The sequence below is a fragment of the Camellia sinensis genome, chromosome 3, assembly GCF_055761805.1.
Source record: "Camellia sinensis isolate YWXY chromosome 3, ASM5576180v1, whole genome shotgun sequence".
Taxonomy (NCBI): Eukaryota; Viridiplantae; Streptophyta; class Magnoliopsida; order Ericales; family Theaceae; genus Camellia; species Camellia sinensis.
Window position 1 is genome coordinate 198,750,025 of NC_138963.1, and position 24,988 is coordinate 198,775,012.

Consider the following 24,988-nt stretch of genomic DNA (forward strand, 5'->3'; position numbering starts at 1 on the left):
GAATTCAATTTTATTTTTTGGTAAAATAAAATATGTCTAGTTTAAATTTCAATTTTTTTAATTCAAATTTGTTGCATCTCTTCAGAATTTTTGTACAGTTTCATATCTGTCCAAACAGATCCGAATTTGTCCAGATTCAAACCCAAAACAGTTTTTATCTGTTTGAAATTCAAACAGATTTGTTGATCTGTCCGAACAGGTACTATACCTATTGGATTCAAACCTAACAGCCACCATTTTCATCTATAAATACGCAATCCTTCACTTGGTTTTTGTACTCCAATTTCATCCCTAACTCTGCATACTCTCTTTGCATTTTGTTGCATTGTTTTCTTGTGAGAAAGAATGTTAACACAAAGTGTGTTTGTTGTACAAATAATTTGTAGTACTGCTATTATTCACTGTTAATAATTTTATCCTGAGAGATAGACATCCACATTCTGAAAGCACTGCGGAGAGGACAAATCTGTCTTAAGGATACAGTGTTAAACACTAGACTTGATCAGAAAATTTGTTCAACAAATTAATTTGGTAAATAATTAATTTACTTTTTTGTTTTATTATTTATTCTGTTTCATATTTTGATTTTGTTTTTGTAACAAAAAAAAATCTGTTTTATTTATTTTATTTCATTTTCTGGTTTGATTTTTATAATCAAACAAACTCTTTCATTTCCTATATTTCTTTTGTATTCTGTTTGTTGTTTAGTACACAAATAGAATTTATTTCATTAAATACAGTGAAGATTGTCCAACAATTTTAAGACAGATTTTTTTATTTGGTGTCTTCATTGTATTTAATTTTCTGTGCTTTCACAAAGTGATATTCTGGTTGAAAAATACAAATAGTAGAAATATACTGTTTGACAAATAGTAGTAATATACTGTTTATTTTCTTTGACAACTAGTAGTAATATACTGATATAATTAACAATTGCAGAATATTAATTTGTGTTACAGAAAAGTATTATGGTATTTTATTTTTCTAGTTTTAGTAACAAGGAAAATAAAATTATTTTGTGTTATAATTTATTTTCTGATTTTAGTAACTAGAAAATTAATTTGTGTTTTAGTTTTTTCTGATTTTTGTAATCAGATATTATAGCTGCTGAAAGTAGTACTTCAAATCTGATCGTTACAATGACTCCGGTCCTTATCCAAAACCATGTTCAAGTTCCGATAAATCATGGAGAAAAACCGAAAAAATTTAATGGCACTGAGTTTAAAAGATGGTAGCAGAAAATGTTGTTCTATCTTACAACTCTAAATTTGGCCTGGTTTCTTCGTGAAGAGGCTCCAGTACTTAGAGAGGATGAAAGTGATTGGCAAGTTGTTGCCGCTATAGATGCTTGGAAGCATTCTGATTTCCTGTGCAAAAACTACATCCTCAATGGCCTTGACAACATGCTGTATAATGTTTACAGCTCTCTGAAAACAACAAAAGAATTATGGGATTCTTTGGAGAAAAAAATACAAGACAGAGGATGTCAGTACAAAGAAATTTGTTGTCGGTTAATTTCCGGACTTCGTTATGATAGACTCCCAAACGGTAATTTCTCAAGTTCAAAATTTTCAATTAATTTTGCATAATATTCATTCTGAAGGTATGTCTCTTAGCAAGTCTTTCCAAGTCGTTGCTTTAGTGAAAAAGTTACCACCGACTTGAAAAAATTTCAAAAATTATTTAAAACATAAACGCAAGGAGATGGCCATGGATGAATTGATTGTAAGACTAAGAATTGAGGAAGATACCCGAAAGGCTGTAAAGGGGGATGATAAAAATCTCATTGAGTCCAAGGCTAATGTGGTTGAACAAGTGCACAAACCACATAATAAAAAGAGGAAGTTTACTGAAGATGGTCCTAAACAAGGCGACAACAATGGCAATAAAAAGTTTAAAGGTAAATGTTATAACTGTGACAAGACCGAACATCGAGCTTCTGATTTGCTGCTGCCTTAAGAAGGATCGTGAAAGTACAAGCAAGAAGACTACTAATCAAGCCAATGTGACAGAATTAGATTACATCTTTGACGGGGTAAATAACATCACTCTCTGTAAGAACCTGAATTTTTAGACAACTAATTAGTTTGTTAATAATAATATTAAGTCAATCAATAATGATTATTAAACTATTATAATGTTAATAGCACCATAATTAATACTAATATTAAATTCTTTTAAATAAAATTATTTATCTAGCTGTGATTAAGTTTCTGTATCTACATACAGTTGTGGAAACTAAATGAGTTAAATAAATAGTAACTGAATTTATCAGAGGATAGTAGAGAGCAAAATATCTAGTGACTAGGTTATATATATTCATTGATTTTATTCTTTAACACACACACATAAACTAGCAAAAAAAAAAAAAAAATAGGGGAGGAGGCCGGCCATGAGTCAACCCTCATGGGGAAGGATAAATTTTGTCTTATATGGAGATGCCCCCTCAAAAGTGCAGCCACTTTTGGATGCTCGATCTAAATTTTTCTCACCTTTGAGTGTAGGGGTGGGTTATCATAAGTGTGCCATATGGGATAGGCAGCCCACCAATGACCATGCATGCATGTTTTCTCTTACCAATCCCTTATCCAAGTTTTCCCTCCCATTTTAGTCTATATAAGAAACACAAAATCCTCCAGCACAGAACTTGAAAAATTCGGCTGGAACAAGAGAGAAAAAGAGGGAGAGAAAACAAGAGGGAAATGAGAGAAGAGAGGAGAAAAAGAGCTCAACACTTGAGATTTTTTTTTTTTTTAAACTTCATTAAAGTAAGAATACTCAACATCTATCCTCCCCTAGATTTTTTTTACTAAATCTATATATCAAAAATATGCAAGAGTATGTATTGTTAATATCCAATAACTCAATGCATATTGATGATAGAATGATGATCTTATGATTATGTGATTTCTATCCTTCTTGCAAGTATATATTAGGGGGTCTAGTTACTGATTTTTCTTCTTATGTGTTCAAATATTTTCTATTGTTTGAATTAGTTTTGCATACTTATGAATTTGTGTTTACTCCTCATAAATATTATTTTTATATATTCCCTGTCACCACTAATGAAAGTAAATATGAAAGATTAGAGTTTCACATGGGAATAATAGCAATAAACAATTTTTGTAGTCATGCATGTGATTCATGGTGAATACAAAGTGTGTGTGTGTGTTTTTTTTTTCACAAAATACTGAACTTCCAGGAAAAACAGATTTTTAATCCATTTTGAATTAACCCAAACAAACTCATGTGAACACTTTCATAAAATCTGAAACTACTGGAGTAGTTTAACATGTTTTCATGGTGCTAGAATAAAAAAAAAAAAATTATTTGACAACGTTTCATGGCCAAAACATATTTTTAACTTCATTGCTATTTGGAGGCAGTAGCAATGCTGACTTTACTAGGTCACCGTTTATTCTACAGAGTGAATTTTCAAGTGATTCAAATTGGAATGGTTATATTTTTAAGTTACCTTTCAAATTCTGCTGGTTTCGTAATTTTTTTATTAAGTATTGAGATAGAAACGCCAATTTTTCCAAAATGTGACAGAATCTGTCCAGTTTTCTTAAAAAAATTATTTGACCATCTTCCATTGGGTTTCAATTTTCAAACTCTTCTAGAAAAGTGTTCTAAACTCAAATATCTAGCAACTTGTTCTGACCATACCTATTTTTGACACCATTTGAGGCCCCTTTTTATTTTTCAAATACAGATCACATGTGCATGAAGTTGATATACCTCACTGTCCCAGAAAAACTAGTTTTCTTCCAAAATTTATTTCTCCACTTTAAAATCGTTTTTAGCCCTGGTATTCTTCTTGAAATATTTTTCTAACTCGATGAACTAGCACTAGTTAAAATATTGTAATGGTTGAACTTCGTTTGATTTGGGTTTCATATTTTTTTGGTCAAACCATACAATACTGAAAGAAGAAGTGCGTGAATTCCTAAGAAACTTTGTGATGAGTCCTAAGACATTCTGTCATATCTATTTTGGTTGCCATACATGATTGTGTTGTGCTATATAAACATTATGATACTGTGGTCTTCAAACTAAAACTCGTACATGCATGAAAATATGAATTAGACAAAGTAAAGAAAAACGAAATTGAATCGATACATTAGAATTTAAAAGTGATGGGGTGAGTCCGGTTTAGAATCTTGCACAAGTAAGTTGCGAACCCTAACATGGCACGAGAAGGTATTTCGGCTCTTATCGATATAGGCGATATAAAGTTGGTGGTACAGATGCCACATCATCGACCGTTCGCTTGGGGCAGATCGTGATGTCACGACTCGGGTACGTAACCTTATTGCATGGGCATCATTGGTAGTTACAGCGAGTAACATTTGAATAATTGACCAAGGGGGAGTCAGAATTGCCCGTGGCCATTACTTAGCGGTTGAGTGGAAATAGTGCTCCGCAAGGAGTTGCTTAAACTTATCTAATAAACTAAATCTATGTGAATTTAAAAGAAAGTTGGCATTTTTCCTTATGATAAAATACTGTTTCCGCTTGCCATTGTTCTTATTATCTATTGTTATTACTTCAACTAATAGCATTCCTGTTATGCTTATTAAATGTTGTTTGTTATTCTATTACTAAACAGTATTCATTAATTGTGAATATTATTATCGAGGTGGGTATTTTTGGGTTATAGTATCTTATTGAGCTCGTCGCTCATTGGAATTCTTGTTACCCTGGTGTTTTATGCCAGGTATCGAAGAAACCGAAGGAAACACTAAGGTGTTGGAAGGCAACATTCAGCCCCGGTTAGCTTGAAGCGTACCAAAGTTCCATAATCCATTTTTCTGAGTTTTCTAGTTTTCTTTTTTTATATTTGTGTTATTTTTATTTTATTTTTTTTGTACTAAGACTAAGTTGAAAATAAAAACTTAAATTTTCTGGGTTGTTAATAAATGGATGTTAGTAATATTGGTGGCAATATTGATTTTAAGTCTAAATCTTATTATGATGTCCTTAAATTTTGGGGCGTCACAATCTCTCTGCTGTGGTGTCTAAGGCTAATTTGGTTAGAAATCCCAAAGAATAATGGGTTGACAGTGGGGCAACTTGTCATATTTGTGCGGACAAGAAGATATTCACTACTTACAATGAGGCTGCAAATGGTGAACAACTTTTCATGAAAAATTCTTCTACTTTTACTATGGCTGGACAAGGAAAGGTGATCTTGAAGATGACATTAGGAAAAAAACTTACCCTCAACAACATATTGCATGTACCAGACATCCGAAAGAATTTAGTTTCTGACTCTTTGTTAAGTAAAAATGGTTTTAGGCTTGTATTTGAGTCTGATAAATTTGTATTATCAAAGAGTGGTATCTATGTCGGTAAAGGATACATGAGTGATGGTCTCTTCAAGTTGAATGTAATGACAGTTGTACCAAAACTTGCTATTAATAAGAATAACACATCTTTTGCTTATATTCCTGAGTCGAATTTATGGCATGGTAGATTATGACATATAAATCTTGATGCTTTGCGTAGATTAATTGGTTTGGATTATATACCAAAGTTTGAAATTGATCTAATCACAAATGTGAGATTTGTGTAGAAGCAAAACTAACTAAAACTCTATTTAAATCGGTTGAAAGAAAAACTGAACCTCTAGAATTAATTCATACTGATGTATGTGATCTTAAATTTGTTCAAACTAGAAGAGGCAAAAAGTATTTCATAACATTTATCGATGATTGCACAAGATATTGTTATGTATATTTACTTAGAAGTAAAAATGAAGCCTTAGAAATGTTTAAACTCTACAAGACTGAAGTTGAAAACTGTAGACACCCCATTTTTGACCGACCTTAAGACTCAGACGTCACCGATTGAGCGCTTGGTGATGTTGCATAATGTGCTTGTTCAGAAGTTTCAGAGTCACGGCCGTGAGCCCTGCCTCCGGACTTCCGAACCCTCTTCTGTGCCTTGTCTCGGTTTGCGAACCAGACTCGGTTTTCTCTGTTTCTTTTCCTGAGGGGAGGTAGAGGTCCTGTAGACCATCTCTCAATGTCCGTAGGCTACATTTGGTGGCCGTAGGCCATTTTGCCCATTTCGGAGTCCGGTTCCCGGTTTTCGGGACCGTAGGCCGTGTGCCTCGGTTCGGGACCGCTTAACCATCTCCTATCGCTCTAGTTTTTGGCATACTTCCTATTTGCTCCCTTTTGAGGGACACTGGGGCTGAGAAACCCACTTCGTGGCCGAATGCCACTTTCGGTGCTTAACAGCCCATTTTCGAGACCTCGAACTGCGCGTTTTGGTCCCTGAGCATTCGTTTTGCACCGGTTTTCGTTCATTTTTGGCAGGTACCTCTGTTTTATCACCGGAGAGGTCACTGAAGGGTGGGAGGCCAGTAATTGTTGCAGCAACCAGTTATACATCCTCCGATGCCCTCCGGCGCCCGTTTTTCGCACTTCCGGGCTAATGTTGAACCCCTTGGACCTTTTTTCTTGAACTTTGAACCACATATTTGTGATGTACACACATGAGAGGACCCTAAAAATTCATGGCCGGCCAGTAATTCAACTTGACCCTTTTGACCCCCTCATTCCGGGCTAATGTTGAACCCCTTGGACCTTTTTTCTTGAACTTTGAACCACATATTTTTGATGTACACACATGAGAGGACCCTAAAAGTTCATGGCCGGCCAGTAATTCAACTTGACCCTTTTGACCCCCTCCTTCCGGGCTAATGTTGAACCCCTTGGACCCACTTTCTTGGAATTTTAACCACATGGTTGTGTTGTACACACATAGGAGAACACCATCAGTTGGTGGCCGGCCAGAAAATCTCATTGAACCTTTTGACCCCTAGCCGGCCGGCCACCTGCAACAAAAGTACTAGGCCGGCCTGCTTCCTTGCACTGTACACTTTACAGCTGTGGAGCTGTTTCCCCCAGACAAGATCTTTATCTGGGGGATATTTCGTGGGGGAATATTACTCTCCTTTTCCCCCACCTTTACACCCCCTTGTTGGCCTATATAGCAAGCAAGCCTTGTAGTATTTTGGGGTTAGAAAAACTCTTCTTCAAGCTTCCATACATAACTCCATCTCCATACCTCTCATTTCTTGAAAAATCTCTAAGTCCCTAACCATCATTCCTTCTACACCACCAAGCTCTACCACCACCACCTCATTTCCAGCAACAAGGAAGGTTTCTCAAAGGCCAAAGAAGCTGCAAATTCATCCAAGAAGCAACAAAAGTTTGAGTCTTCAAGGGTGAGTAACCATTTCTTCATTTTGACCCTTTTTCTTGATTTATTTGTAAGCCTCACATGCTTTTTGTTTCAAGCCCCGGCCCTAACTGAAAAGGGCCCTCTTTTGAGCTCATCTTCACTTTTCGTTAAGGGCTCAACCCTGTTTGAACCCTCCATGACACACTTGCTTCATTGATCCTCTTATATGTAACGATCTTGCATGCTATTTTTGGCCCATGAGCAATTTATTTTCGAGCATGTTGTAAACTGATATTAGGCTTATTTTGAGCCCCTCTTCAACATTGAAGAAGGGCTCAACACCATTTGGGACTTCCATGTTATACCTACCTTTATACTCCTCTTTTCTTCCCCATTCTTGCATGCAATGGCAGCCTATCATACTTTTGTTTTTGGCCATTTTACAGTTCTGAAAAAGTGCTTATTTTGGTCCATACTTCATGTTTCATTTAGGTCCTTTCATGGTTTGGGGCCTCCATAGGTCACTTCATGTTATATCCCTCTTTTATTCCCCATTCTTGCATGTTTAGTTAGCCTACCATGCTTTTGTTTTTGGCCATTTTACAGTTCTGAAAAAGTGCTTATTTTGGTCCATACTTCATGTTTCATTTAGGTCCTTTCATGGTTTGGGGCCTCCATAGGTCACTTCATGTTATATCCCTCTTTTATTCCCCATTCTTGCATGTTTAGTTAGCCTACCATGATTTTGTTTTTGGCCATTTTACAGTTCTGAAAAAGTGCTTATTTTGGTCCATTTTACATGTTTTATTAAGGGCCTTTGGCTGTTTGGTGATTATTTTGCATACCTCATGTTATAGCCACTTTTGAGCCTCATTTTGCATCACATTTTTAGCATGTTTGTATACTGATTTTGAGGCTGCCATAAACTGTAAATATTCATATTTTTGGTCCCTCTTCAGTGTTGTAGAAGGAAAATTTTCAGTTTGGGTTTTACTTATATCACTTACTTCATTACCCCTCTTTTGGCCCCTATTCTTGCATGCCATTTTTGCCATACCTATGCTTGCTGTTTGGCCATGTTTATAACTGTGAAAGTGCATTTTTTGGGACTGTCTAGCTTCTGTCTTTGCATTGCATGTCCATGTTGTGCATGTTTGGCATAGCTATAAGCCATTTCGGGTGCCCAAATTCGCATTTCGGGACAATTCCATGCATTTCATGTCATTTCGCCTCATTTCGGGACTGTTTTCCCCCATATTTTAGTGCTGAAATTCCATTAGAATGATTGCATGCATTTTCCATGTCATTTACATCGCATTCTGCCATCGCCTCAGTTTACGTGCCCGTCTGCGCGCATTTCGAGGCACTTCGTTTTTATCCGACGGCATCCTATGTGAGTGTGGCTGAGGCTCACTCATGTTGGTATAAGTCCATTTATCACTTCCATGTCATTTACATCGCATTCTGCCATCGCCTCGGTTTGCGTGCCCATGTGCGCGCATTTCGAGGCACTTCATTTTTATCCGACGGCATCCTATGTGAGTGTGGCTGAGGCTCACTCATGTTGGTATAAGCCCATATCATGTTTTCATATCATTTCATCGCATTTTTCCATCGCCTCGGTTTGCGTGCCCGTGTGCACGCATTTCGAGGCACTTCGTTTTTATCCGACGGCATCCTATGTGAGTGTGGCTGAGGCTCACTCATGTTGGTATAAGCCCATATCATCATTCCATGTCATTACATCGCATTTTGCCATCGCCTCAGTTTGCGTGCCCGTGTGCACGCATTTCGAGGCACGTCGTTTTTATCCGACGGCATCCTATGTGACTGTGGCTGAGGCTCACTCATGTTGGTATAAGCCCATATAATCATTCCATGTCATTACATCACATTTTATCATCGCCTCGGTTTGCGTGCCCGTGTGCACGCATTTCAAGGCACTTTGTTTTTATCCGACGGCATCCTATATGAGTGTGGCTGAGGCTCACTCATGTTGGTATAAGCCCATATCATGTTTCCATGTCATTACATAGCATTCTATCATTGCCTCGGTTTGCGTGCCCGTGTGCACACATTTCGAGGCGCCTCATTTTCATTACATTCCGTTATCGCCTCGGTTTGCGTGCCCGCGTGCACGCATTTCAAGGCATCTCATTGCATTCCGCCATCACCTCGGTTTGCGTGCCCATGTGCACGCATTTTGAGGCATCTCATTTTCATTGCATTCTTGCATTTTCTCGGTTTGCGTGCCCGTGTGTACGCATTTCGAGGCATCTCATTTTCAGAGCATTGTGCATACTAGGTTGTATCTTAGATTGTATTCTGTCATTTTCTCGGTTTGCGTGCCCGTGTGCATGCATTTCGAGGCATTTCATTTCCATAGCATTGTATATGTTAGGATTGTATCTTAGTTGCATTTCATGCATATGATGCATATTGCATCATGTCCGGAATAAGAGTTAGCCCGGGCACGGGAAACGAGGTGCATTTCGTACTCCGAGTGACGGAATGTGTCTCAATTCCCCAGTCGCCGACACTCCGGATTATCCATGATGGAGTTAGGTTTTAGCTGTAGTTTCATGTGCATTCATCCTATATTGAGTTGTGCATTTCGACTCCTCGGCCATCATGCCTCGGTATGCGTGATTGGTGGCACGAGGATCGAGACATGCATATATCTGTGCAAATACATTGCTATGCCCATTTCCTGCTCTCTGTTGCAGCAAAATGAAGAATCAGCAACCTTTTGGGGCTTGGCACGCATTTCAAGAACAGGTGTAAACAGAGGCTAATTGGGGCATTCCGGTGGATTTTCGCGCGAGACAACCCGGACATGCATCATCCATCAGAAGCAAGGCAGTCCCTGGCTTGCATGCCAGTTTCATTAAGCTTTCTTAGTTAATTTGTTAATTAATTAGGAATTTGTATGTTATTCGGACTGTATTATTTTGGACTGTAATATTCTTTTATTCGGGACTGTAATATTTGGACTGTATTATTTATTCGGACCCTCTCTGCGAGGGCACAACTGTAATAAGTGTGCGTGAGTGTGTTGTATGTCTCCAACCCCACGTCTTTCTCCATTTTATTTATCCGCTTATGATGGTTAGATTAGGGCATATTTAAATTAGCATACAGTATGACAGCATGTTTGCATTCATTCATCTGTATTGCATGCACCGGGCTCGGCGCATCATACTAACTGCATTGTACTTTCAATTCCAAATTGAATACATGATAGCTGTAGCATTTCATATACCATCTTAGAATAGCCGAGCCTGCTATAATTGCATTTTGTATGTGTTGCATTAGGCATTTCTGTACAATTAGGTTTCATGCATGATTTCTAATGAATTCCTATTTTGGCTTGGAGTACTCGGTAAGCTTTATGCTTTAGCATCCTTGCATGCGTGTGAGTGCTGCCATGAATAGCATGCTTACCATGAGGCTATGTGCTTATCTGATATACCTGCCTGAATGCCTGTGGATGAAGGTTGGGTTATCTGAATTGGAATGAATCATCAAATGTTTCAAGCCTACCTGCGGGTAGCAAACCATTTTCAAAAACAAGCATGGAATGTTTTGTTCCAATTCAGGCGATCCAGTCTATACTTGTATGCTGTGAGCATCACATAGTAAACTAGGCCAATAACCGGATTAAGAACTCACAATGTTTTCAAAAATTGATATCATGGTTAGTAGAGGCCGGTCTATGACCGGGCGAGCGGGGGTGCTCACGAAGTGACCTTCCCCAATCGTACCCAAGTTCCCGAGCCGAGGCAACTTTGGTGATGACGGACACGTGGCCTTTTGGCACCGAGTCAGGGTTTCCTAAATTTCCCAAAATAAAATATTTAGGTGGCGACTTAGTATCTGGCAAAGCAGTCCATGTTTGGCACTACTTTTTCAAAAAAAATCAGTTTCTCAAAACGATTTGCCGGATTTGGACTCTTTGGTTCAGATTAGGAACCGTGACATTTTAAGAGTCCGAGCTGTAGTGACCCCAAAATGAACAGAACGGGACTTAACCCTCCCGGGGCGTTCGGGGACGTCTACAGTTTCTGGCGACTCTGCTGGGGATTTAGAGAACTTGACTCGAACTCGTGATATCTGTTTTTGACTACACTTGTGTGTTTTTTTGCATTGCATTTGCATTGGTGCGCCTAGGACACCGTGTTTGCCATCTGCTATTCCTGAACGGTTTGCTGGAGGCTTGTCTTGTCAAGGCATGACCATAAGGCTGACCGGTTGTGGGCTCTGCCAGTATGGGAACACAAACCCCGGTTTTACCGGGGCACCCTTTTTGATCATTCGACCTAGTGCATATTCGGATCCATAGTGACCATTCCAAATTAAGACAGGTTGCTTACCCGTTTATAGGTTGTTTGAAACCGCTGCGTGCGTAATGAAACCCTAGCTCCTGACACAATAGGACAGGGAAACCCTACCCCAACATAGGGGTGTTTTGGCTCTCACTTATCTGTTATGTGCTTTAGAGTGCGTCTCTACAGGAATGCATGTATCAGTATATGAGTTTGGGCATCAAGCCTGCGGGCATCAGTTCAGTATTGTCAGTATCAGGCCTGCGGGCATCAGATTAGTATATGAGTTTGAGTATCAAGCCTGCGGGCATCGGTTCGGTATTGTCAGCATCAGGCCTGCGGGCATCCATTCAGTATTATGGGTATCAGGCCTGCGGGCATCAGCCAGTATTTGAGAATCAACTATCTGCGGGTATCAGATTCTGTTTTAGGGGACAGTGATACAAGGATAATAATCAGTGTTTGAGGACAGTGTGTATTCAGCTTATTGACCGTGTGTTGATTATGCCCGGCTGTGTGTCATGCATTTTATTTTAAACTGTTATGCTGTCCGTTTATCTGTTTATTTATTTCCTTTTTGCTTTATTTATCTTTTGCTAGGTCAGTTTTAGCACGATTGCTTCCAACCCAGCAGACATTCCCCAAGCACTTTGGACACGAGGTCGTCGACTCTATCGATCTGAGGATCTAATCGACGGACAGCCAGTGTTACATTCTCTACCCCCTGTTACAAGAAGGAAGCAGAAAAAGCGCAGTGTATCTGAACAAAGAGCACCAGAACAGTGGTATCCCCCATCAGTGGACAGTTGGATTGAGATCCCCATTGAGATAGATCTGCCAGTAGTTCAGACAAATCAAAACAGTATGACGGCACCAACAGGAGTTGAGGAAATGATGCGCCAAATGCAGGAAACCATGCGGGCCATGCAACAGGATGCCGTTCGCCGGGATGAACTCGCTAAGCAACAAGCTGAGATTATGACCCAACAAGCTGAGCTGATTACCAGACTATAACAACAGAGTACAGCATCTGCTTCACACCAAATTCCTCCTCCGGCAGGAGCCCCATTACCTGAGCAGGCACCTGTTGTTCAGAACGCTCCTCCAAACACCCAGAATACCCTGCCGCATGTCCAAAACTTACAAGAGGACACGAGTCTTCCAACGGGGCCAGCTCCGCCCCCGCTTCCACCACAACTGTCCAAGGTCCATACATCCAATCACCCGGACTCTCCATTCGAGGTCGAGGTTGATTACACAGCTCTGAAGTTGAGCAAATTGGAGAAGCTCTTTAAGAAATCCCAAGGGGTCAAGGCTATGCCGGATATCGAAGATGGATATACCGAGGAGGCCGTAACACTCCCCGATAGGTTCAAAATGCCACAAATCGACCGTTTTGATGGGTCCGGCGACCCCATGGTCCATATCCGACTGTTCGCAGACGTCTTGCGGCCAATGGGCCTAACACGACCACAGAAGCTCTCATTATTCGGCCGAACCCTGTCGGGTGTGGCCTCTCATTGGTACGCAAGATTACAAGATGAAGTGAAAAAGAATTGGGATGAAATGGCTGAGGCCTTTGTCGCACAATATTCATACAACACTCAGATCGAGATCACAACTCGTGATCTCGAAACGACAAGGCAAGAGCCCAAGGAATCTTTTTCGGACTTTGTGATCCGATGGAGGGCGAAGGCGTCAATGATGACTTTAAGGCCCACGGACAAAGATCAAATCCGGATGATTGTGCGCAATCTCCACCCAAAGCTAATGCAGAGGATGATTGTAGTCCCCTTCCCTACTTTTGCAGATTTACATGATATGGGGGTGCAAATCGAAGACGCAATGAAACAAGGTCTGTTTGACCACGACAGGGAACAACCGAGGAGGACCTTTAACCGTAACAACAATGCGGGCCCGAGTGGCGTTGCAAATACAAGAGCCTCGGAAGTTGGTATGGTCACCACCACTCCCCTTCCCCCTCCAAGGCCCATGACTGCCACACCCTTCTCCGGTGCGTCCGGAAGCAACACACAAGCCAACAGATTCCAACCACGAGGCCAAAGAACCTTTACCCCACTATATATGCCTCTGACCAAAGTTCTGGGAATATTGATCAGAAAAATTCATTTAAAACCCCTGGAACCAAAGCCATTACCGAATCCACTCCCCCCCTCTTACGACCCGTCAAAATACTGTGCGTATCACCAACAACACGGTCATGACACCGACCGTTGTTACAGATTGCGTCATGAGATCCAAGATCTTATTGACAAACAAGTGATCGCGCCTCCTGATAAACCCAATGTCACCACCAACCCTCTCCCACCACATAACCAAGCTCCTCCTCCCAAAAGAATTAATTTTATCCAGACTGGGGTCGTATCTTACGATCCTAGCATCTATATTACGCCCACCCACCTACCCAAGCCAGAGGTGCTCCTCCCCGATTGCACTAATTTCTTGTGCATGGTGGACATCTCCAAAACCCAACCAGAACCAATGGTGGTGACCGTCGAAGACAGGGCAGGGCAGATTTTGAGAGAGAATGAGATTGTTGAATCTGGGGCTGGGCAGAATTTTGCTGGGGGAGCCTATGATCCAAGCAAGCACATCCTATCAACGAGCCGAATTGGGCTAAGCGTAGAATTGCCAGAGACAGGAGAGCTATGCATGATCCGGGGGGATGGATCGGGGCTATGGACAGATGATTTGACAGCCGCAGGGAAGGACTTTGCCAACCTGCAATTTCTCGACGACCAGGAACTGGGAGATGCGTCGATTAACTGGTACGATTATGAGGGATCAGAGGAGGCCACTGGATGGCTCGAAGATCAACCGGATGCAGTGGGGGAAGCCCAACCAGAACAGAGCCCGGCAGGGGCAGAAGTATCAGTTGTGGCCGGAATGGCCGAAAGCCAAGTTGTATCGTCGGAGAGCGCCGGTGTTAAGAATTCCGCTTGGGACATGGGCATTATGGAGATGGGAACTGTTGAACAAACAGCTGTACTGACGCAGCTGGAACAAGAAAAGTTTGAGGCTACTGAGAGAGCCAGGAAGGCAAAAGGCCCTGAGGGGACCGAAAGTGCTGTATGCACGAAAACAGACAATGCTGCGAGCATATGGACAGAGAGCACTGAGAGTGCGAGTGGACCGGAGCCAGACAGGTGTCTGTTGGCTGCCAGCGGAATGTGGTGGGAAGATGACGACTTGTGTCTTGCCCACACCGACGAAGACTGGGGAAGTGGCCAGCCGGATGATACTTGGTATCTTGATGAAGTGGACCATATGACAAGAAGTGGGCGGTACTTCAAACCCCCACACCTGGACCAACCCGAGGCATCCGGGAAGGATAGAGAAGCGGAGAGACAGAAGGAGAAGCAGATTGAGGATGAAGCTGTGTTGAAACAGTTAAAAAAGATACAAGCAGACATCTCCATCTGGGGACTGCTAATGGCATCACGAGTACACAGAGAAGCTGTTTTATCTGCTATGGACAAGTCCAAACTCTCCATAGACACCACGCCTGAACAGTTGGTTGGGCTGGTTTTTCCGGGAGGAGGTTCCCCGGCATTAACCTTTTCGGACAAGGAGCTGCCGCCTGAGGGCACAAACCATAACAAACCTCTCTATATTTCTGTGGAATGTAGAGATAAGTGGATAGCTGTGGTACTTGTTGATACCGGGTCTGCAATTAATGTCTGCCCAACCAGAACGGCATATGCAATCGGGTTGAAGCCCGTGGACTTCGTCCCAACCACCCAAGTGATCAGAGCATACGACAATACCAGCAGAGAAGTGATGGGGACTGTTAAAATTCAAACCAAGGTTGGTCCAGGACAACACAGCATCGAATTTCATATCTTGGACGTTCCCGCAACCTTTAACCTACTTTTGGGGCGACCATGGTTGCACCAGGTCAAAGCAGTCTCTTTCACTCTACATCAGATGCTAAAGTACCCCCACGGGAAAGGGGTAGCGATCGTTTTTGGGAATTCATCAATCCATCCGCCGCCGGAAGTGTCCACACCCGTCTTGGAGATCGAGCACGGCACGGAGGATGTGTTTTTATCGGGGTTCACTTTGGCCGAGGCTCAAGTGGTGCAGAATGTCATGGCTGTGAATGAGGGCATGTATGTTAGTGCACAATCTATATACCTCATGAACAAGCTAAAACATACCCCCGGGATGGGATTAGGGAGAAGCGGCCGGAAAGGCGTCTCAGTGTTGGCCGAAGTGCCACACAACCCTCATGCTTTTGGACTGGGTTATCTGCCCACCAAGGAAGATTGGGTAAGGAAAGGAAAAGAAATGGCCGGAAGGGCCAGAGCAAAGAAGGCCGGGAAGCCATTTGAGTTAATGCACAGGCCCATCTGGGGTACCCTAAACGGACGCTTCGTCCGGGAGGGGGAAGATTTTCCATTCTGCGGCTTCCCGGAGCCATGGCAAAACGCGGAGGGGAAGCGCGTGCCTGGTTTTGAAATCTTCTTCGACATACAATTATCTGGGGATGACGTTGCCGAAGCGCAGACAGACCCACCAACTGAGGTTGAGCAATGTGAAGCAGTGGATCCTGAGAGCACAGAGCTTGAAATGGGGGTAGCACTGGCGAGTCTACTATCAGATCCTCCGATCGGCCAAGAGTGCTTGGGGGATAACTCTTTGGTTTCTGTGATTGGAGATGAAATAGCTGCGGGCTTTCCAGCGCCGATCTTGGATGCATCTATCGCACCTTCTCTCATCTGGCAGTATGAAGAAGGCTTTTTAGCTAGCAGTTCCGGGTCAGGTAGTGAGCCGGAATCTGATTCTACCGAATCTTGTGCGTCGGAATCAGATTCCAGCTCGACTGAGTCTGAGTCCGGTATTCCTGGGGGTGATAACCCGGATGCCACAGTCCTGTCTAGGTCGTCTTTTCATTTTCTTTTGAGTCTGTTGTAACAGAGGAATCTGACGGCTTGGAAGTATTTAATGAGAATGATGTGGATATGGTTTTCGAGTATTTTTCTGTGCCTTTGATTTATTGCTTAAATCAGGATTTTTAAAATTTTGATGAAAACAACGAGGGAGAAATTCCCCCAGTTTTGCAACGATTAATTGATCAAGAGCAGGAAAGATTTGTTAAACTTTTAATGGATGAAATCACTACTGTGAATGTTGGTACTGAGAAGGACCCGCGGCTGGTCCAGATCGGGTCCACGTTGTCTTCAGAGGAGCGCGAGCGCTTAGTCGCTTTATTAAAAGATTTCAAAGATGTTTTCGCGTGGTCCTACGAAGACATGCCTGGAATCGATCCTGAGATTGTACAGCACCGGATCCCTCTTGACCCCGAGGCCCGACCTGTCAAACAGAAACTCAGAAGGATTCGCCCGGACTGGGCCCTCAAAATTAAGGAAGAGGTCACCAAGCAAATTGACGCAGGGTTCCTGCTGGTATTTGAATATCCAACTTGGTTGGCCAACATAGTTCCGGTACCAAAGAAGGACGGCAAAATTCGGGTCTGTGTAGACTTCAGAGATTTGAACAGGGCCAGTCCGAAGGATGACTTTCCCTTGCCACACATTGATGAATTGGTGGATTTCACGGCAGGACACGCCTTGCTTTCATTTATGGATGGTTTCTCAGGCTATAATCAGATAGTAATGGCACCCGAAGACCGGGAGAAGACTGCGTTCACTACCCCGTGGGGTACATATTGTTATAGAGTGATGCCATTCGGGTTGAAAAATGCTGGAGCTACGTATCAACGGGCAGCAACTACAATATTGCATGATATGATCCATAAAGAGGTCGAGGTGTACGTGGACGACATGATTGTCAAGTCCAAAGATAGAGAGGGCCACTACACCGCCTTACAAAAATTCTTTCGGAGGATCAAAGAGTTTCGGCTGCGACTGAATCCCCAGAAATGCACGTTTGGTGTTACAGCAGGGAAGATGCTAGGGTTTCTGATTACACAAAGGGGCATCGAGGTCGACCCTTCCAAAATCAAGGCCATCTTAGAAATGCCACCACCAAGGACTGAAAAGGAGGTGCGAGGCTTTCTGGGTAAAGTGCAATTCATAAGACGGTTTATTTCTAAATTAACCTTGACTTGTGAACCACTTTTTGGTCTCCTGAAGAAAGGAAAGAAATTCCAATGGGACGGCCGATGTCAAGCAGCTTTTGAGCAGATTAAAGAGTATCTACAGAACCCACCCGTGTTGTTACCGCCAGAGCCGGGGAGACCGTTGATACTGTACCTTTCGGTACTTGAGACTACCATGGGCTGCATGCTCGCGCAGGAGTCAGAAGACAAAGTAGAAAGAGCCATCTACTATCTGAGCAAAAAGATGCTGGATTACGAGACCCGCTATACACCGCTGGAGAAGGCTTGTTTGGCCTTGGTATGGGCAACCAGGAAGCTGCGGCACTACCTGTTAGCTCACTCAGTAATGTTGGTTTCGCGTTTGGATCCCATCAAATATCTTTTCGAGAAACCAGCACTTACGGGTAGGCTAGCTCGTTGGCTGCTGTTGCTCTCCGAATTTGATTTGAAGTATATAACGCGCAAGTTAGTAAAAGGGAGAGCGGTAGCGGAGTTCCTTGCCGACCACCCGGTTGAGGGGGATGAAGTGGTTGAGTATCTATTCCCAGATGAAGCCATTCTGCACGTCGAAGATGAAACTTGGACAATGTACTTTGACGGAGCGTCAAACCAGTATGGGTATGGGATAGGAGTGTTGCTGATAGCGCCTGATGATTCCCGTATTCCTTTAGCATTCAAGCTCCGGTTCAAAGATTCCAACAACGAAGCAGAGTATGAGGCATGTATTGCTGGCCTGGAAGCAGCCCTAGAACTAGGGGCAAGACGGTTGGACGTCATTGGGGACTCGAACCTTGTTGTGTCTCAAGCAAAAGGAGACTGGAAAGTCAAGGAGGAAAGGATGATAATCTACCACCAAACCTTGGATTTATTAATTCCTCGGTTTGAGAAGCTAAATTTCACCCACCTCATAAGAGAGAACAACAGGTTTGCAGATTCATTAGCAACTCTATCTTCTATGATAGACATCCCGTCCGGAGTCCGGATGCGTCCAGTCATTATTGATCAAAAGTTTACGCCAGCATACGAGTCAATTTCCGCCATAGATGAGGTTCAAGATGGCAATCCCTGGTATTACGACATCTGGAACTTCTTGGAAAAAGAGACGTATCCACCGGGGGCAAATGCCAAGGATAAGAGGGCTGTCAGAAGAATGGCTGCTCAGTTCATTATCTGCGGGGGAAAGCTGTACAAAAGGGGTCATCTGGGAATGCATAAGCTCTGTGTAGAAGCTGAAGAGTCAAGACGCCTGATGGAAGCCATCCATGGGGGGGAGTGCGGTGCACACATGAATGGAGTAATGCTGGCCAGAAAGATCCTCAGACAGGGCTACTACTGGTCAACCATGGAGGAGGATTGTATTAGCTTTGTTCGGCGATGCCACAAGTGTCAAATCCATGCAAATCGCATGAACATCCCGCCGTCAAAACTGTACAACATGACTTCTCCATGGCCTTTTTCAGTCTGGGGAATTGATGTGATCGGAGCTGTTACCCCGAAGGGGTCAAACGGGCATGAGTTTATCCTGGTAGCGATAGATTATTTCACAAAGTGGGTCGAGGCCCAATCATACGCGGTGTTGAAGGCGTCGCATGTCGCAAAGTTCATCAGAAACAACATCATCTGTCGCTACGGGGTGCCAAACGAGATAATTTCAGATAATGGTTCCCACTTCAAGAAAGAAGTGATAGACTTGTTGGAGAAATACAATGTGGCTTTCCATAAGTCATCTACATACCGGCCGCAGACCAACGGAGCGGTTGAGGTCGCCAACAAGAATGTCAAGCATATACTACAGAAGATGGTGGAAACCTATCGGGATTGGCCAGACAAGCTGCCATTTGCTCTGTGGGGCTACAGGACTTCAATAAGAACTTCTACTGGAGCAACTCCATATTCATTGGTCTATGGAATGGAGGCTGTTCTACCCATTGAGATTGAGGTTCCGTCGTTACGAGTATTGGCTGAATGCCAGATAGCCGAAGCAGATTGGCAGCAAAGCAGATTCGAAGAACTCATGCTCTTTGATGAAAGAAGACTGAAAGCACTGTACCACATCCAAGGCTATCAACGAAGAATTGCCCGGGCTTTCAACAAGAAGGTTAAGTCCAGGAATCTGAAAGAGGGAGATTTGGTGCTCAAAGACAACCGAGCTCCCATCCACGACCCAAGGGGCAAGTTCAAACCTAATTGGACTGGTCCTTACATCATCAAAGCTATCTGGTCAGGTGGAGCTGTGGTTCTGATGGATCTAGATGGCTTGGAGTTCTCACAACCGATCAATATGGACAAGTTGAAGAAATACTATCCTTGAGAGGCTCGCTAGGCCGAAAACCCGAAAGGGCGACCTAGGCAAAAGTCAGAGCACAAAAAATTAGAAAATATAAAAACTGAGCTCGCAAGGTTGAAAACCCGCAAAGGGCAGCCTTGGCAAAAGTTAGAGCGCAAAAGGAGAGTGAAAATACTCGAGCGAACCTGCGCTTGAACTACGTAAGGCTTGATTCCCATCTTTGGGATACGTAGGCAGCTTCACATTGAAGTTCAGCCATAAACTTTTCCCCGATCAACTCTTTCCATTTTGATCATCTCAGTCATCTTTATTCATCAGCATTTATTTCGATCTCCGGTACAGTGCTGTTCAGACTAGGGGCAACTTTCCGTTGCCATGCAGTGCCGCATTGTTCTTCAGACTAGGGGCAACTTTCTAGTTACGGGGATCTGGGGTTGTACATCTCAGTGACAGATTTTCGGCGTGTCCAGTTCTGATCCACATCGAAAATAGTTTTGAAAAGTTTTAATAAAAGTTAACTTTGTTCAAATTAATCTTTTTACGACTAAGACCATTTTTGGACCAAAAGCGGAAAATTTTCAGTACCACAACTGTCAATTTCATTGATTTCAAAACTGAGTTCTCCTGCTCTTGCATTACAATCGAGGTTGCTTTTTTTTTTTTTTTTAGTACATTCATAACAAAAACTTGAAAATGCTAAATAAGCAATAAATTTGGGGCATAGTTGAATCAAGTATCTCTGCGTCCCCTCCCAGAGCTGGACAAAGCATCTGATGCCAAGCTAGGCCCGACCTGTGCCTCTTCATTGAGCCAATCCAAGCACTCATCGGATAAAGTGCAACTGAAAGTTGAAGCAGGGGCCAGGAGCTCTCTAGTCCTCCATGCTGTGGCATATCGGGCAAGGTGTGCACCCCGGATAGGGAAAGCGGCTGGGTACTCAATCCCCTCCGGTGGGCAGGTCTGATCATGACCAAACTGACGCAGGAACCGGAACGGAAAATAGAATACGCAATGGGTTAGACCAATCAATTGGATCCCAATCAGCCGAGACATACTATAGCTCATTGCCGGGAGGTTGAGCCAAGGACAACGCCAAGCAATGCCGTTTGTGGGCAAATTGCACATCCAATCGAACCACCACCTTTCGTCAAGAGCATTGACTAGGCGCTGCCGAAAGAAGTAGCCTCGAGCTGAATAGGCCGGGCAAGAGTCCACAACCTGCAACTTGTCCATTAACCATACCTAGGGGAGGGATGGAAAATGAGAGAATAAAGAACAGAGAGATGTAAGATGAGAGAAAAGTAAGACAAGGGTTTTGTGAGAAAAACCGAGCCTGAGGGTCGAATGATGTGAGCAAATATATATGTAAGGTTGGGTGGGAAATATTACTGCAGCAGCAGTGGACTCCCGGCAAACCTAGTCGCCTCCCGGCGATAGACAGAATCTAAACCCATCAGCGTCTCGGCCAAGGTCATGGCAATACAACTCTTTCCTTCTCTCAAACCTCGGGCGACTTCAATCAGGCGAATGCTAGCCCCGCCAAAGCCCGAGGAAAGCAGAAAGTGAGACAACATACATAAGCAGAGGGCGTGTTGCCGGAAACCCTGCCAATAATGGTTGCTGCGGTCACCGGCGTCGGAAAAACGGTGGATCAAGCCAAGGATGTCTAGTTCCCCACTGCAGATCAGAGATCGAGCGTCATGCGCCGTGAGCCCACACATCCGCCCTAAAGCCTGAGCATGGCCAAAACGGAGCTGGGGCAAGATCACTTCAGAGCATTCAGACTCCATCAAAACCTGAAAATCTTCGAAAGTGGGACACATCTCTTGGCCGCCAAAGCTGAAAACATGCGTCATTGGATTCCAGAACCTTGCCGCGGCATGGAGAAAAGGAAGCTGTAGCGGAGTACGGCTCAGCGTGAATAGTACATTCAGGCCGAAACCCCGGAAATTCAGCTTTTCCGAGCCATCTAGAGAAGAGATCCAAGATATGAGATTTTCTGCGAGAAACGCCTCCATCTTTGTCTAAAACTAAGATGAAATGAATGTTCCCGAAGTTGAGGCTTTTATAGAAGGAAAAACACTATTCACGGGGACACGTGTCAAAAATCTGGTGGCTGCACGGCTGAATGGCCGGCCAGCCACCTTTTCTGGCTGGCCAGCCATTTACTTTTTGCAGAAATGGCCGGCCAGCTGTCTCTCTCCACAAAAATGGCCGGCCGGCTCCCAGGGATGGCTGGCAATGCTACAGTGTATCTCCTTGGCCCTGTTTTACTCTTCGAGGGAAAGTTCCAAGCATTTCCATGCAACGGGAAAGTCAAAGGCCTTTATCTCCCTCCGTTTCGGATGCGTTCCGATGCCCAGATCGTCAGAAGTACACTTTGTTGTTGTTGAGTTTTGTTTATCGAGTTGTTGTTTTGCTTATCGAGTTGTTTGTCGAGCGGACGTGTTTTGTGTTTTTGAGTCATTGCTCTCTGTTTAAGCAATTTTTGTTAAAGTCTTGTTTATTTGCGTTGTTGCATTTTGCTTATCGAGTTGTAAACTTCCTAAGGTTCTGTTATATCTTAGTAAGTTGAGTTGCTTAGTTTGTTGCGTCGGTTCACTACCTGACTTAGTGATTACACAACGCGCATTTCCATTCAATTCCATTTTTGTGCAAAATAAATTGATGCGATACGATGCTAAAAGTTTAAAATACAAACACCTTTTCAAAAGCTATTTCATTCCATCATGCTTTACAACGAACAAAGGTACAAGTTTTACAAAAAAAATAAAACTGCCTAACAATGTGCAAAGTGCTACAAACTACTAGCAAAAAAGAAAAATAAAGCAGGAAATAACAACATCAAAGTCCTCGGGAGCGGGAACGAGAAGCACTCCTCATCCTCTTCTGCGGGACAATCTCCGCACCATCATCTGAGTCGGAGCTGTCATCCTCAGGATCCCCCTCAGCCTCGCCTCTATTCCCCGAGCCAAAACCGGAGCCCCCCTCCTCAGCAGATGTCTCTGACTGACGATCGGTAGCCTCCTCCTCCTCATCAGGCTCCACCTCCACAACGTGAGCCCTACGTCTGCGGACAGGCCCTCCTCGAACTCCTCGAAAAGGTCTAGATGACCCGGATCCTCGGGAAGGTCGAGATGGCCCAGCCCCCTGAAAAGGCCCAGATGGCCCAGCTCCCCAATGAGGCCCAGGTGGCCTGGTCTGCGGCTGACCGGACCATGAAGGCATCTGAAAACAAAGAGTTCAATTCAAATGCATCAGTCCAAATATATACATCAGATGCAGATGCAAGCAAAGGCTACATGAAGTGGGTGCATGTAAATACAGTGTACAAGTGGGGTGTGTGTCAGATGTGCTCTACACAAGTAGTCTATCGATGCAGTAGAAATCAGCATGTCATCAGAAGTATGATAAATGCCAGAAAACTGAAGGGTACCTGAATGCCCGCGACAGACAACTGTGCCTCCCTACGCAGGACCATGCCCTCGAGTGTGGCCACCAGTCCAACCACCTCCTCCATGTACCCTCGCGATGGCTGCAAAAATGAGCTCATAATCATCAGTAAACAGAAGAGTGTCTAAACATCTGAATGATGAATGAAAAAGTGGAGCATACCGGCGGTGAGTCCGGATCAATGGCGTATCGATCACTGGGCATCGGAGGCTCTAGTGGAATCGGAGTCGGAAAGCTAGCCCCATACTGCCACGCCATCAACTCAGTAGGCATATCTGGCCATCCGGGATGAGGATGAGTCAACGGAACCGGAGGAACCGGTCTACTCCCACCTCTAGATGTACCAGCCCTGCTGGTAGAAGGGGCGTCTGCAGCCCGAGCCCGAGCCTGGCCCGAGGATGACGTACCGGCAGGCCTCATCATCGGGATATGAGCTCCCGTCAATGGAGGCATCAAATATATGTGACGGTAAGTGGCGTAGTCCCCCTCCTCAACATATAGTAAAGCATCACTGCCCAGCATGGCGCCGACTACCTCCGAATAAGACAGCCTGTCAGCAGTCCGCATACTGGCTGGAGGTACTGCGGGAGGATCCTGAGAAAGATACCCCCATACCTGGCGCAGAAAGCGTTCTCCCAGGAACCATGCCCTGCCAACCGGCCCTTCAAGCAGGACCCTATACTGGGAGATGTCTGATGCTCCGGTATACTGAAGTCGGAGACCATCACCCAGAGACACCCAGGGCTGCCATGTGATCTGCGGATGATAAATGTATAAACCAATCAGAAATCAAGAATATACGGAGCAAATCAAAGATGAAAATGAAAGGAACTGAAAGTTCTGAGGTACCTTTGAATGTCGCACAGTGTCGAAGTACTGTCGCAGGTTAAGGAGGGTCTCTCGAGGTCTCGGCCGGTGCGGGCCCTCGAACACCAATGAATATGGGGTCATGAGAATCCCCGCCACCTCCAACTCTGGGGCTAATGATGGGAAGTATACATAGACCCACAGCTGAGAAAAGCAATGCAGAATGTAAGTACGAAATGCTGAGAGCAAAATACAGACTGTAAAAGTGCGCTGTGTGTGCAATGTACAAGTAATGAAGAGCAGAAATGTAAATCAAGAGGACAGAAAAGTACCTCCCAAGCTCTCCAGTAGCCGCCAAGTAAATCGCCCCGCCCGCGGGAGGTCGCGCTCATATAAAAGTAAAGGGTAGCCAGGCCGGCGCCACCCCAGTCATATCGATGGACCTGTGATAGGTCAACCAGAGCGCTCAGCAGGTATAGCCCAACTGTGTTCCCTCTGTCGGCAAACAGGGTAGTCCCGAAGAGGAACATAAGGAAACCACGGGCATACTGCTCTGTCTCCTCGGGAGTCTCAGGCACCATCTCCGCCCGCCGAAAATGGGAAGAGAACCAAGTGTATCGGACTCTCCCAGAGACCCTGTCAACAGGCGGGCGAGCCCCCAGTAGATACATCCAGGCGGCCTCCCACTCGCCCATATCCTCATCGTAGGGGATGGACCAACCTCCGATGTCAAGGCCGGTCAATACAGCGAAGTCAAAAGGGGTCATGGTCATGTCCCCGGTAGCAGAGAAATGAAAGGAGTTGGTGGTGTCCCACCATCTCTCTACCAAGGCT